General features: G+C 39.6%; 1 protein-coding gene across 3 annotated transcripts in view; it reads right to left on the bottom strand.

Moving 5' to 3' along the window:
* The window catches only part of GAS2 (growth arrest specific 2), a 125,892-nt gene that overhangs the window by 65,720 nt on the left and 46,736 nt on the right, over positions 1–13,436 (bottom strand). The gene's annotated exons all lie outside the window — the stretch shown is intronic.

Here is a 13,436-nt window from a genome sequence, read left to right as displayed (position 1 = left end):
GTAATTTAACACCAGCTGTCTGCAATTAAAGTAAGTTCGAATCTTGCCAGGCTCAAGGTTGACTCAGCCTTCCATCCTTTCTAAGGTAGGTAAATTGAGGACCCAGTTTGTGGGGGCATTAAACTGACTTTGTATAAAATATACAAAAGTATGAAGGCTATTGCTTAACACACTGTAAGCCACCCTGAGTCTCCGGAGAAGGGCAGCATATAAATCAATTTAAAAAAAAAAAAAAAAAACCTAAGAGATTGGCCTCAACTAACCCAGAAAACTTTGTGGCTGAGAGGCCACATTTTTTTTCTCAACCCTCGTTCATGGCTTTGTTAATCTCACTGGGTTACTTATTTTTTTTCCTTAATTGCATAATACATTTTAGAATAGCACTATAGCACTTGGCAATAGCACTTAGACTTATATACCACTTTACAGTGCTTTTACAGCTCTCTCTAAGCGGTTTACAGAGTCGGCATCTTGCCTTCAACAATTTGGATCCTCATTTTACCCACCTCGGAAGGATGGAAGGCTGAGTCAACCTTAAGCCTAGTGAGATTTGAACTGCCAAATTGCAGGCAGCCAGCAGGCAGCAGAAGTAGACTGCAGTACTGCACTCTAACCACTGTGCCACTGTGGCTCGTGAAGGCAAAGATGGCCTCAACTTCTGAGATAACATGGCCACAGTCACACTGTTTTTCCTGCAAAGTGCTTTTCCCCAGCCTTCCTTTTAAATGTTTTCACTCCCTAGTCATGACAATGTAGCTTTAACATTATTCAGTGTTCTGCCATCTAACCAAGTCTTATTTTACTGAATTTCAAACCCAAAGACTGAACAGGTCTCAAAATAAATAAGGTGTAGGCAAAACATGTAGAATTTAACCACTTTTAAATTAATTAATTGCATAAATCCTCTTCTGCTCTAAATCTGAAATCCTGAACACCAGACACCTAATTTAACAGATTACCCTGTATCTAACAGATTAAAACTGATAAAATGCGATCAATCACTTTGGGACTCTATAGTAAAGAGGTGTCCTGAACTAGGCTTCCTTAGAAAGTTACAGCACAAACTTAGTCCCGGCAAACCTCTTTAATTCAAATGACTGTGAATTATTATCATTCCCAGTCCAAAAGGCTTCTCAAACAGCCTATCAGGGGAGTGTTTACAAACACTCACCTTATCTCCCTTGGAATGCTGCCAGACAACTAATTGCCAAACGCAGGACAAGGCCAAACTTAGCCTAGAGTCAAACAGAGCTTTTCCAGAGCTTTTACCAACTAGATGAACTAATTGCTTCCTGCAAAAGCTAACATCCCGTTCACTTCTCTTTTATGTCTTATGGGAGGGGCCAATCATCTCCAAGCCTTACTCCCAAGTTGACCCTGTTTTCTTAATTGTTCCTGTCTTCTGGCAGCTCTGCGCATGCGCACATTGGGAACAGGCTGATGCTGTTCTTCTGCCTCACTGATGTCAGACTCCTGAGACTCCAGAGGCAACAAAGAACTACCAGATGTCCTTGGCCTCCTCTCTGCCTCCAACTCGGAGCTCTTGTCCGAGCCTTTCCCAGACTCCAGGACTGGCCCACGTTCCACCCCAATCTCCTCACTGTACGAATATGCTGCAGCTCTGCTGGCTGCTGGCAGGCCACAACAAGAGGATGATTGTCTACTGATACAATACATGTTGTCTACATGTGCCTGGCTTTGAACATAATAAAATTGGTAATAATGTTTGTTTTGTTTTGTTTTTCATTTTCCCTGGCATAATAGCCAAAGGCACCAAGAAGCTTCTTCGTAGCATAAAATGCAAATAAATCAACTCATTACATCAAATAAATTTATGAAGCATTTTGCTTCAGGCTTAAAATACCTTACATAAATTTCAGGTAGTTAAAGGAGATCAATATTTCTCAGAACTAACACAATCTGTCTGCCTAAAATCTTTTTTGCAGTATATTCTAAGAATAAAAACAAAATCTGGAGAATGAAGAATGCATCACCAAGATAATATACTGGATAGTTCTAACTTTATAATTTTCCATTTAAAAATCTTACTGGCTCCTCAGAACTGATGTAGTTACTTAGTTCTGTCTTGGTCCATTAACCACTTAATTTTAAGTATAATTTCTTAGGAATTTCTAAAAACTAAACCCAGACATACATTTATGTCCAGAGCTGTGACACCATGAATAATCTAGGCTCCTTATGCTCACAGTCTCACATTACAACCCTCTAAGCAATTGCAAAGTTATTGGGCAATTTTAAAGTACTTAAAACTAACATGACAGTGATATATTATCATGTCTCCAGTCAAGCCAGAATGGCATCACCTGCTTTCTATAATTAAAACAATACATGGTATTTCCTTTTCCTTAATGCAGAACAGGTAATTCCACTCTAAAAATGATTCAACTGTAGTAAGAAATCAAGTAAACACAAAATCAAGCAAATTTAGCATTTAGGGGAGGAGCTTTATCCACATATCTGTAGAAAAATCAAACGAGTCTGGAGATGAGTACCAGTAGTGAAAAGCTTAATTTGTAGCTAAGGGTCATTTTACTCATCACCAAGCAGTTTAGACAGTTCCAATTCACTGGAACAATTGCTTTCCTGTAGCTTAGAATGATATTCTCTAGCACAGGGGTGTCAAACTCGATTTCATTGAGGGCCGCATCAGGATTGTGTTTGACCTTGGGGGGCCGGGTTGGGTGAGATAGGAGTGGCCACTGTGGGTGTGGTCAGAGTGGGTGTGGCCAGACTTGTGTTAGGGGCACCTGTGGTGGCCAAGTGCAAAAACAGGACTTCCCTCAGACCCTCCCTCACTTCCATTATAATCTCCTTCCTTCCTTCCTTCCTTCCTTCCTTCCTTCCTTCCTTCCTTCCTTCCTTCCTTCCTTCCTTCCTTCCTTCCTTTTCCTTCCCTCTTCATGCTTCCTTCTTCTTCCTTCCCTTCTTTCCTTATTTTTCCTTCCTTGCTCTCTTCCCATTTTCCCATCTTTTTCTTTGTCTTTCCTCTTTCCCTTTCTTCTTTCCTGTCCTTTCTTGGATGCTTAAATGCAAAAGGGGAAACATTTCTCCTTTTGTTTTGTTTTTAGTTTGTTTTGCTAGCCCTCTGCCAGCAAAAACAGAGCTGGGGGGGCTGCACACAACCCTCCCAGGCCCCGTTTTCGGCTGTGATGGCCTCCTGCAGCCCTCTGCCAACAAAAACAGAGCTCAGGGGGGGTGTGCATGCATGTGTTCACTGGCAGAGGCATCGGCAGAGGCTGGTCATTTTCTGTTTCCAGGGCAACCCCGTGGACCAGATCTAAGCATCCCGTGGACTGGATCTGGCCTGCGAGCCTTGAGTTTGACATCCCTGGTCTAGCAGCAAAGAAAAAACAAGAGATGGATAGATTTGGTTGCAAAGGACAATGGTAAATTGAGAAACGGATTGTCCTGAAGCCTGTTTCTTCTTATGCACATTTTAACCTTAGATGATTTGTTCAAAGAGATAGCATCGAGTAAACTCTTTGGCATTTAAAATATGGAATCCTATACTGTGCTACAGTATTTTATGTCTCGTGTTTCATATGGAGAATTTGCTGTTGGATCACAGCTGAACCTTGTTTGTTCAGCCCACATTCAGCCTTGTAGTTGCATCTAGAGAAGTGCAAAACATTTCATTGTGAAACTTCATAAAACCTCCTGTTCTGGATGCAACTCCTGATCTGAATACCAAATACCAGATTGAGTTCAAAACACTAAGACACACACACACCAAGGCAGCCTGTTTCATGCTCAAAATAACACATCTGAATTCAAATGAAACAGTTTGCACATCCATGGTTATATTTAACTTGCCTGTAGGTGATCTGTTATCAGCTGCATCATGGGAACAAGTTCCTGTTTTGCAGCAAATCAACCATTTTAGTAGGGATTACTGGGAACAATTCCCCTGTTAATTTCTCCTCCACCCCTTATCAGCAATCTTGTTCATTTTAATCTATCACCTCCTACATAGCAACCACTGATAGCTGTTTCCTCCTATTACAATAATCTTAATGAGGTTTGCGGAGTGAGAAAGTAAACATTCCTGTCCGTGAGTTGAGTCTGGGCAAAATCTCATAAACTTTGCTGTATTCCTTTTCTTCAATAAATGAAAATGAAACAATGGAAATGCTGGGTTTTGTTTTGTTTTTTTTAAAAAAACAAACAACCCTGAGGTTATACTTCTAGATGATATTGATGATGACTGCCTGTCCAGTGTTGGAATTCAATTTGTTTGCAATAGCACTGTCTGAAAGGAGGACCTTCACATTTTATGAAGTACTCATTAAAAGTTTCCCTAGCACTTTTTCACATTTTTTTAGCTGGCTAAGATACTCATATTGTAGAAAGATTATACAGAAAGTTACATGTAGTCTTCAACTTGTGACTGTTTGAAGTTATAATAGATATCCCCAGGGGTAATTACCATGTTTCCCAGAAAATAAGACTTGTTTTATATTAATTTTTGCTCCAAAAGACTCATTAGGGTTTATTTTCCAGTTAGGTCTTATTTTCAGTGAAACACAGTACTAAATGTGTCTATGTGGTAGACGATCTTAACCGAGGCTTATTTTAGGAGTAGGGCTTATATTACAAGCATCCTGAAAAATCATGCTAGGGCTTATTTTCCGGTTAGGTCTTTTCAGGGAAAATACAACATGAACCAGATTCAAAGTTCGGATGGTTGCCCCCCCGGTCACATGACCATGCTTCAGGTACTCAGCAATTGAGTTACATTTACTGCAGTTTGCAGCATTCCACAATCGTATGGCTGTTTTACAATGGTTTTGCAGAAAACCGTCATTTACTTTTGGTTTTTGGGTAGATTTTTTTTTTATTTATTTTTTTGCAAAATTGCACCCATACCACATCATTGGTTTTCTTAATTGCCATGGCATTTGCTTGGCCACTGCACTGCACCATCTATCCCTCATGTCCTGGAACAAACTAAATGAATGTATGGTGTTGTTAAAAGTGACATTGACACAGACACCATTTCGAATGAACCTTTGATCTTTGAGCTACTTAATCAAGTGGCATAACTCAATTTACAACAGTTCATTTAGTGACCCTTCAAAGTTACAATAGCACTGGAAAAAGTGATTTATGACTGCTTTTCACACTTACGACTGTTGCAGTGTCCCCATAGTCCCCTGGCAACTGACTCATATTTATGACAGTTGCAGTGTCCCGGGGTCATGTGATCACCTCTTGTGACCTTCTGACAAGGGAAGTCAATGGGGGAGTCAGATTCGCTTAACAGCCCTGTTACTAACTAAACAACTACAGTGATTCACTTAGCAACTTTGGCACAAAAGGTCATAAAATGGGGCAAAATTCATTTAACAAATATTTCACTTAGCAACAAAAATTTTGGGTTCAATGGTAATCATAAGTCAAGAACTACCTGTACAGCTTTTTTTTTTTTAAGCCTTTTTGGTTGGCCGATTTCTGGCTCTTGCCTTTTTACTAGAGGCAATGTTCACTATTAGCTTTCTTTCATGTTTCTCCTCCCAAAAAACAAAGTGGTTGGGCTGAGAGAAAGTGACCGGCTCAAATTTACTAAGTGAGCATTCATGGCTCAGAATGTATTTGAAGTTGAATCTCCAGATTAATTCATTGTTAGCTTTATTAAAACGACAGTGTTTCAAGAAATATTTACAGTTTAAGAATCAAGCAAAACAGTCTTATTAAACGCAAGTATTTTATTTCAGTCAGATGATTTCCACTGCTGACTAATGCCCCTCTGTTTCTATGCACATGCTCTTGTGCTTAATTACTTCAAAGTATCAGCGTTCCTTCCTATCTGCTACTCCAACCCTTCCACAAAGTTCTGCCTATATAATTTCATCTAGTTTCTTTCTTCCCCAAGGATTGAAATCGTTTCAAGTAACAGTTAGATTTCCATATGTTCTTCACGGAAATATATTCATGAATTTTACAACGATCCCTCCAGAAATATTGCACAGACAAAAGTGTAGAAACGCATACAAAATTCTGCACACTACCTAACTTCTCTTATTTTGCTGAATTTCACTGAAATCAGTTTAGATTTTTTTTCCTTAACAAAAATGTGCCACACTGAAACACATACAGTATTAACTGTCTGTAAATTACCAGCTCATTTGCAAATCTTCCATCTGGATAAATCCCATATGCATTACTTCCATAAGCATGTATTTATAGAGAGAAATAGAAGAAACTTCAGCTAAGCAAGGCTAAATCTCACAAATGGAGGGAAATATATGTGTTCCAGGATAATGTTGCAGGATCCAGTCTGGGTCATTCACCAGGACCAGAGGTTTAGTCTTCTGAGTTTTCGGATTTGTGCTGTAGTCCAACCTTCTCTCTATGGTAGAATAGATCTATTTAACCAATTGTCTAAATAGTGTAAATTGAAAATCTACCCATTCCATATAATTATGCAGGCTTCATTATCAACATCAGTTCTCCTCTTGTCACCATTACTTCCAATTGTATAATATTTGCTCATTCTCAAAGGCTTTTTTTAATTTCTGTAACATAATAAAAGCATTTTTCCAAGATGGCTGCTGGGGAACTTTCAACCATGTTTCCTTGCACAACATGTAAGCTGCATTACCGATTTGGCTCTAAAACAATGACAGGCAACTTCAGATTTGCATATAGAACTGCAACAGTAAGTTCTGCAAGAGTTTCAGAATTTCTCCAAATTTCAATTTTCCATTACTTTGAGGGAGGAAGCACATGAAAAGTATACTGTGAGCTTAAATTGACTTAATCCAATTTAACCAAGACAACTTCCCTATATATCCTCAAAAGGAAAGAAGAAAGCTTACGCAGTGCATAGGAGCGAAGAGGTACTCAGGGCATTATATGAATATTAAGTTACCTTAAATTTAATCCTATTCTCAAAGATTGCAAAAAGAATAACTCAAGATCCATTTACAGGTAGTTTTTGATTTATGACCACAATTGAGCCCAACATTTTTTTTTTAAGTGAGTGAGTTTTGCCTCATTGTACGACTTTTTTTGCTACATTTATTAAGTGAATCACTGCAGTTGTTAAAGTAGCAACACAGCTGTTAAGTGAATCTAGATTCCCCATTGACTGCTTGTCAAAAGGTCGCAAAAGATGATCCCATGAACCCGGGACACTGCAACCGTCATAAATCTGAACCAATTGTTCATTATCCAAATGTAAATCACGTGACCATGGGGATGCTTTAACAGTCGTAAGTGTGAAAAATGACCATAAGTCACTTTTTTCAGTACCGTTGTAACTTCAAAGGGTCACTAAACTGTTGTTAAGTAGACTGCCTCTACTTGAAATAAAAAAGAATGCTTAAGATTTAAACGTTGGAACTAATACATATATTTGGGGAGGAGGGTGTCTATGTATCGTATTTTTTGGAGTATAAGACGGTCCAGCCTATAAGACACACCTACCTTTGTTGGGGAGGAAAACAAGAAAAAAAAATGGATGCTGCCTCCAGCATCCATCAGGTATTCATCTGGCCAATTTGCCACAGCCTGTTTGCCACGGCCAAATTCACTGCAGCCCATTCGCTGCCACAGTCTGTTCTCTGCCACCACAGCCCATTCACCGCCACCCATTTGCTGCCGCCACAGCCCATTCGGTCAGCCCATTCACCACTGGCACAGCCCATTCACTGCTGCCCATTCGCCACTGGTATGGCCTGTTTGCCGTGGCCCATTTGCCACCACCGTGGCCTGTTTGTTGCAGCCCCTTCACCACTGCCCCTTCATCACCACTGCTGTGGCCCATTCTAGAACAGCTGATCAATGCCGCACCAATACACACACCGCCGCAACATTCACTGTATAAGACACACCAAAATTTTCACCCACTCTTTTTTTGGGGGGAAGTGCGTCTTAATACTCCAAAAAATATGGTATATATGCCATAAAACTGTGTAGGCCCAAACTTGAACTTGAATCTGTGCTTGGTAAATTTTCTTCTTTGTGTGTCTCCACCAGCAGACTGAGATTTGCTGCTCCCATTTTATCTCATAATGTTCCTTTGTAATACAATGATCCAACCAGGATCAAAATACAGAGAGAAGCTGCTTGACCCATAATCATACTGAGAGCTCAGATCATCTCTGGTGCCAAAAGCTAACTAGATATTGCCTAACAAGCTGCTGAGAAATTGGAAATGACCATCAGAATCTGTCAGAATACATGAGATGCCTGAAGCAAAATCATCCCACAGAGATATCCTGAGAGCAATCATTCTTACCTGGACTAGGAAATGATCTGACAACAATAAAGATCTAGATGTTGTACTCCGTGTTTCCAGATCACCATGCAACAACTCTAAGGCAAACATTAAATTTCATATATGATGGACCAGAGATTACCTAGAACAAATCATGGCGATTATGAAATCTCAAACTCTTTCAGTCTCAACCTTAGGAGACTTACGTTTGAGACTGAAAAACAACCTGCCTTCCATTGAGGACCTGTATACTGCATGAGTCAAAAAGAGGGCTGTGAAAATATTTACAGACCCTCACATCCTGGACATAAACTGTTTCAACTCCTACCCTCAAAACAATGCTAGAGAACACTGCACACCAGAACAACTAGACGCAAGAACAGTTTTTTCCCCAAATGCCATCACTCTCTAAACAAATAATTCCCTTAACACTGTCAAACTATTTACTAAGTCTGCACTACTATTAATCTTCTCATCATTCCTGTCACCCATCTCCTCCTACTTATGACTGTATGACTGTAATTTTGTTGCTGGTATCCTTACAATTTATATTGATATTGTTTCCTGATCGCTTATTTGTACCCTATAACTATCATTAAGTGTTGTACCTTATGATTCTTGATGAATGTATCTTTTCTTTTATGTACACTGAGAGCTTATGCACCAAGACAAATTCCTTGTGTGTCCAATCACACTTGGCCAATAAAAAAATCTATTCTATTCTATTCTAAAAAAACATCCAACAATGTTAGGAATGAGTTTGGAAAAAGTAGAATTTTTTTCTCATACCATATGAAACCAAGGGAAGAGACAGGAATTTGGCTTTGTCTAGTTATATGATATGGCATGCCCACCTTCACTATTTAGATAATTTTTTTAAAAAAAAAATACTTTGTTTGTCCTAAATTATGTCCTGGTTTTTCAGAGTCTCTGGAACATGGATGCAACTTGATAAGCAAGATAAAAATGCAAGCAGCTTTACAATCTTATAAAAATAATCCTGTCCAGATGGATTAACACATGTTAACATCATGTTATACCCTCCCAATTCATATTATACATTAGAAACATCTTTGCTCCAAATTCTAAAAAGAAAGTTTTTGAGAAACTGGAAGACATTATCCTTGCACAATAGTAGTAATACTTGAGTTGATATTACTGAGAGCAGGAGGAAATATAAGGCAATTTTAGCCACTCACTCTGCAATTCACTTGTCTTGCATGCATACATACATACAGATGTACATACAGATAGTATTTATGAATTGCTATGTTTGGAAGGATTAGTTAACTCTGTAGTTTTAAATTTCATTTTCTGCTGAACTTGGATCAAAATAAAATATGTTTAAACTTGGTTTGAAAATACTACTTTACAAATAGCACTTTTATATCATGCTACTGTCAGGCCTGGAAGCCATATTTTGCATTGGGCCTTCAGGCCTGCCATATTTAGTGCTGTGGGAAACTGGGAGGGGGGATTGTATGGAGCAGGGGTGATATATAGTCATAGTAACATTCCTTTCTCAGGGAGTCAAGGACATCTTGCCCTGCACCTGGACGGCTGGAACTGGGAGGCATCTCCAATTGGGACGGTGCTTTGATTGGACCACATGATGGACATGTGGGTGCTGGGCAGGGACTTGGACTTTCCTTTGGGTGGAGAAAACCTGGAAGCTTTCAGATTTGGGTTTTCCCAGATGTGCCAATATGACATCTCTAATAAAATGGAACTTTGAGGAACTTCAAGCCTTGGAGTCTTCTGTCTTTGGGGGTGTTATTTGGAACCCTGGCACCTATCTCAAATTGCGAATGGGAAGCTATCTGTCTGGAAGTACTCCAATACAGTATCAAACTCTCTCTCCAAGGTCCCTTCCAATTCTATTCTGATTGGTTGGTTGGTTGGTTGGTTGGTTGGTTGGTTGGTTGGTTGGTTGGTTGATTATAAAAGAAAATAAAAGATGTATTATACCTATTATCTGTATACCTGGGATAATGTTCATGAGCTGCCCTTCCTCTCTTAGTGGAAATTGGCACAAGTAAAATTAAGAACTGCTACCATTATTGGTTCCGGTCCACTGGCATATTGTCCAGCCATTACCTTCTACTGCATTCATCCGTTTAATGCCCTTTAGTAGGTTTGTGTTAATAAATTAAATTTATGTTATTCTATCTGGCCTGCTATTAACAAATCTCATAAAGGTTTTTTTTTTTTTTTTTGGTTAGACTGGACATGATATCTGATGCCAATTTTATACCTGTCCCCAGATATAAATGGCATGATCTTATCGCAAATTGAGCTAAAATGCTCATGTAAAAGATTATAACAATGCTTGCATGTTAGAATTATGTACAGTCACCTATTTTGAGAGCTAGAGACAGAGTCATTTCATCTTCTGGTTTATAGTATATCCTTTCATTTCAGAACCTAGCATTTTTTTCTCTCTTAGCAATAATACCAGAAAGGTAATCCATCCAGTACAGTTGGAATAATGCCGTGAATATTATCCCGATAACTACTAATGCACATGTTATTTGAGTTTAACTCTTCAAAACACATGTGAGCATACATAGAGATTATTTAGTGATTTCAAAGTAATAAGGACTCTGTGCATACCACACATGCCTTGGTGCTTTGAATTTATTTGTACAGCTGCAAAATTCTCAGATTAACTATCTGTCAGGAGAAGTAAAATATGGTCTGGAAAGTAAGGAGATGAAATCCAAGACACTGGGAGAAAAATTACAAAATGAACTTCTGCAATATGAATTACTTCAAAAAGAGAGAAACTCTCACACTTTCTAGAATAATAACCTGTAGTTGGAAGACCAGTATATCATTAGCAATAACCTGAATAGTTCCAGCCATTTACTAATAGGCAGCATATATTGACATAGCTGTCACTGAATCTCCTTTTCTCTTAAATCTGCTGGAATATAAATTTGGTCATAATGCAAATACCACACAGTGTCCCAGAGGCAAGTCTGCAGGCAGGAAAACAGAACTGCAATCTTCAGAAATGATCACTCAGTTCCCATGGAATCAGCCTGCTATTAAATCCTCAGATTTTAACGATTACGTTTTCTTGAGGCAAATTAAGATTATACATTTACATGACATGCTTTTTAACATTTTGATTGTGTGAGTATGTGTCAGCTATGTGTCATTCTTTCATTGCATTTCAACAAAAAGTGTTGAGTTTGTTGCTTGTTTGCATATTTTTAAAGAACTGGAAACTTAAAAGTGTGCCAGTCCATTTCCAGTCTCTGGACTAACCTCTTCAACATGTATAAATATTAAGATATATATCCCACACAAACAGTACAAATCGTGCCATTCTAGTGAATATGATGCCCCATTAATATCTACCAATATTTAAAACCAATAAAAAAATTAAAGTAATTGACAAAAAAAATAAGACAAGACAAAAAAATTACAAAAAGGAAAACTGTATACCGTTTATCTGTAAAGAAGACCTACCCCGAAAATAAGCCCTAGTTAAGGTCGTCATCAGTGTGGGATGTGGCCAGCACTGGAGGAAGAGAGGGCGCAGGGGCCAACAGTGTCTAGCAGCAGCCACAGCCTGCACAACACAGCACAGCTGAGTTTATTACCTGTCCAAGCAGCAGGCAAAGGCAGAAGCGGGGGGTAGCATGTGATCCAGATGCGCCACGTGGGCTGCAGATCAGCCAAGAGATGCAAAGATGGCCGCCTCCCCATTCCATCCCTCCATCTCTTGGCTTGCCTAAGGCCCGTGCAGCATGTCAGGATTGCCTGCCTCCCCCCGCGCCTCTGCCTCCATCTGCTGGTGGTGCCGCTGCAAGAAGATGAGCCTCCTGTGATGACCCGAGCACTCCAGCCTGATTCTCAGCTTTCTAGTGGCCTAAACAATGTGTCTGGTTCATGTGCCTCCCCCTACCTCTGCCTCCCCCTGCTGCTCGGACAGGTAATCAATTCACCTGCACTACATGGGCTGCACAATCCCAGAGTGTGCCAACCAATGGGCCAGTGGGCTGCAGCTGCTGTCAGACAACATCGGCCCCTGCATGCATCACCTTTTGTGCAGGGGGATGGAGTGGCCAGCTGGGCTGATCACCATGATATCCTGTTTCCCTGAAAATAAGCCCTAATGGCTATTTTGGAGCCAAAAATATATGTATATAAAACCGGGTCTTATTTTCGGAAAAACATGGGAGCAGTTTTACCATATAAAATTTCATGACATAAAATGTATCTCTGCTATGACACAAATCCATCCTGAATAGGAAGGTACCCTCCTAGATTCCCAAAATAGGGAGTTCCCAGTTTTAAAATGGACCCTCTGAAAGCATTATAAGTAACCAATAGGATACCATCAGAGATGTTAAAATGCTTCAAATGATAATGCCTCAGAACACTGGACACATTGCTGCAAGTTGTAGAGGAGTACACAGTTGACTTTTTCAATGGCAGTCCTGTCCTATAATTTCAGAAACAGTCTTAAAGGATTAGAAATAATAAACAATTGTATAAAGAGTCAATAACCATAGGAAATTAGGATGATGTGCCATCAAATTGTTGTCAATTCTTAGCAACCACATGATAAAATTTCTCCATGATTTGCCCCTAACCTAGTCCTTCAATACTTCCAATGGTGTATTCATTGCTACTATCTGCCCCATTGCTGATCAGCCTCTTCTCTTTCCTGCCACTTTCTCATCATTAGAGCCTTCTCTGTGGTCTTTGCATAATATATCTGGATAATTTGAGTCTGGTCACATTACACTCATGTCAGAAGCACCAAGGTGCTTCCAGGCTGAAAGGATTACTGATATCATCGTTGCCCAGAGGATACCCAGTTGGGGGCTCCTTTCATGTTCTCGGCAGGAGTTGAACCAAAGGATGGGAACTCATCCCATTCCATGGCAGCACTCAGATCTCAAATGCAGATTTGCTAATCTCTGACCCAGAGTCCTAACCACCCAAGCCACTGTGCTCCTATATTTGAACCAGGTGATTTGTGCCTTGAGTGCACAAGTCACTAATTTGTTCAGTAATCCATTTCTTTGTTTTCTTGGCTGTCCACAGTATTCTCAGGAGTCTTCTCCAACATGAAAGTTTAGAAGCATGCATAGTCTTTCCATTTTGCTTTTTCAAAGTCCAACTTTTGTTTCCATAGAGCAGGGATGTCTAACTCAATTTCATTGAGGGCCGCATC

This window comes from Pantherophis guttatus, chromosome 1 (genome assembly GCF_059756535.1).
Source record: "Pantherophis guttatus breed Tessera chromosome 1, ASM5975653v1, whole genome shotgun sequence".
Classification (NCBI taxonomy): Eukaryota; Metazoa; Chordata; class Lepidosauria; order Squamata; family Colubridae; genus Pantherophis; species Pantherophis guttatus.
The sequence above is the reverse complement of the archived record's forward strand: the minus strand, read 5'-3'. Positions and strand labels throughout refer to the sequence as shown.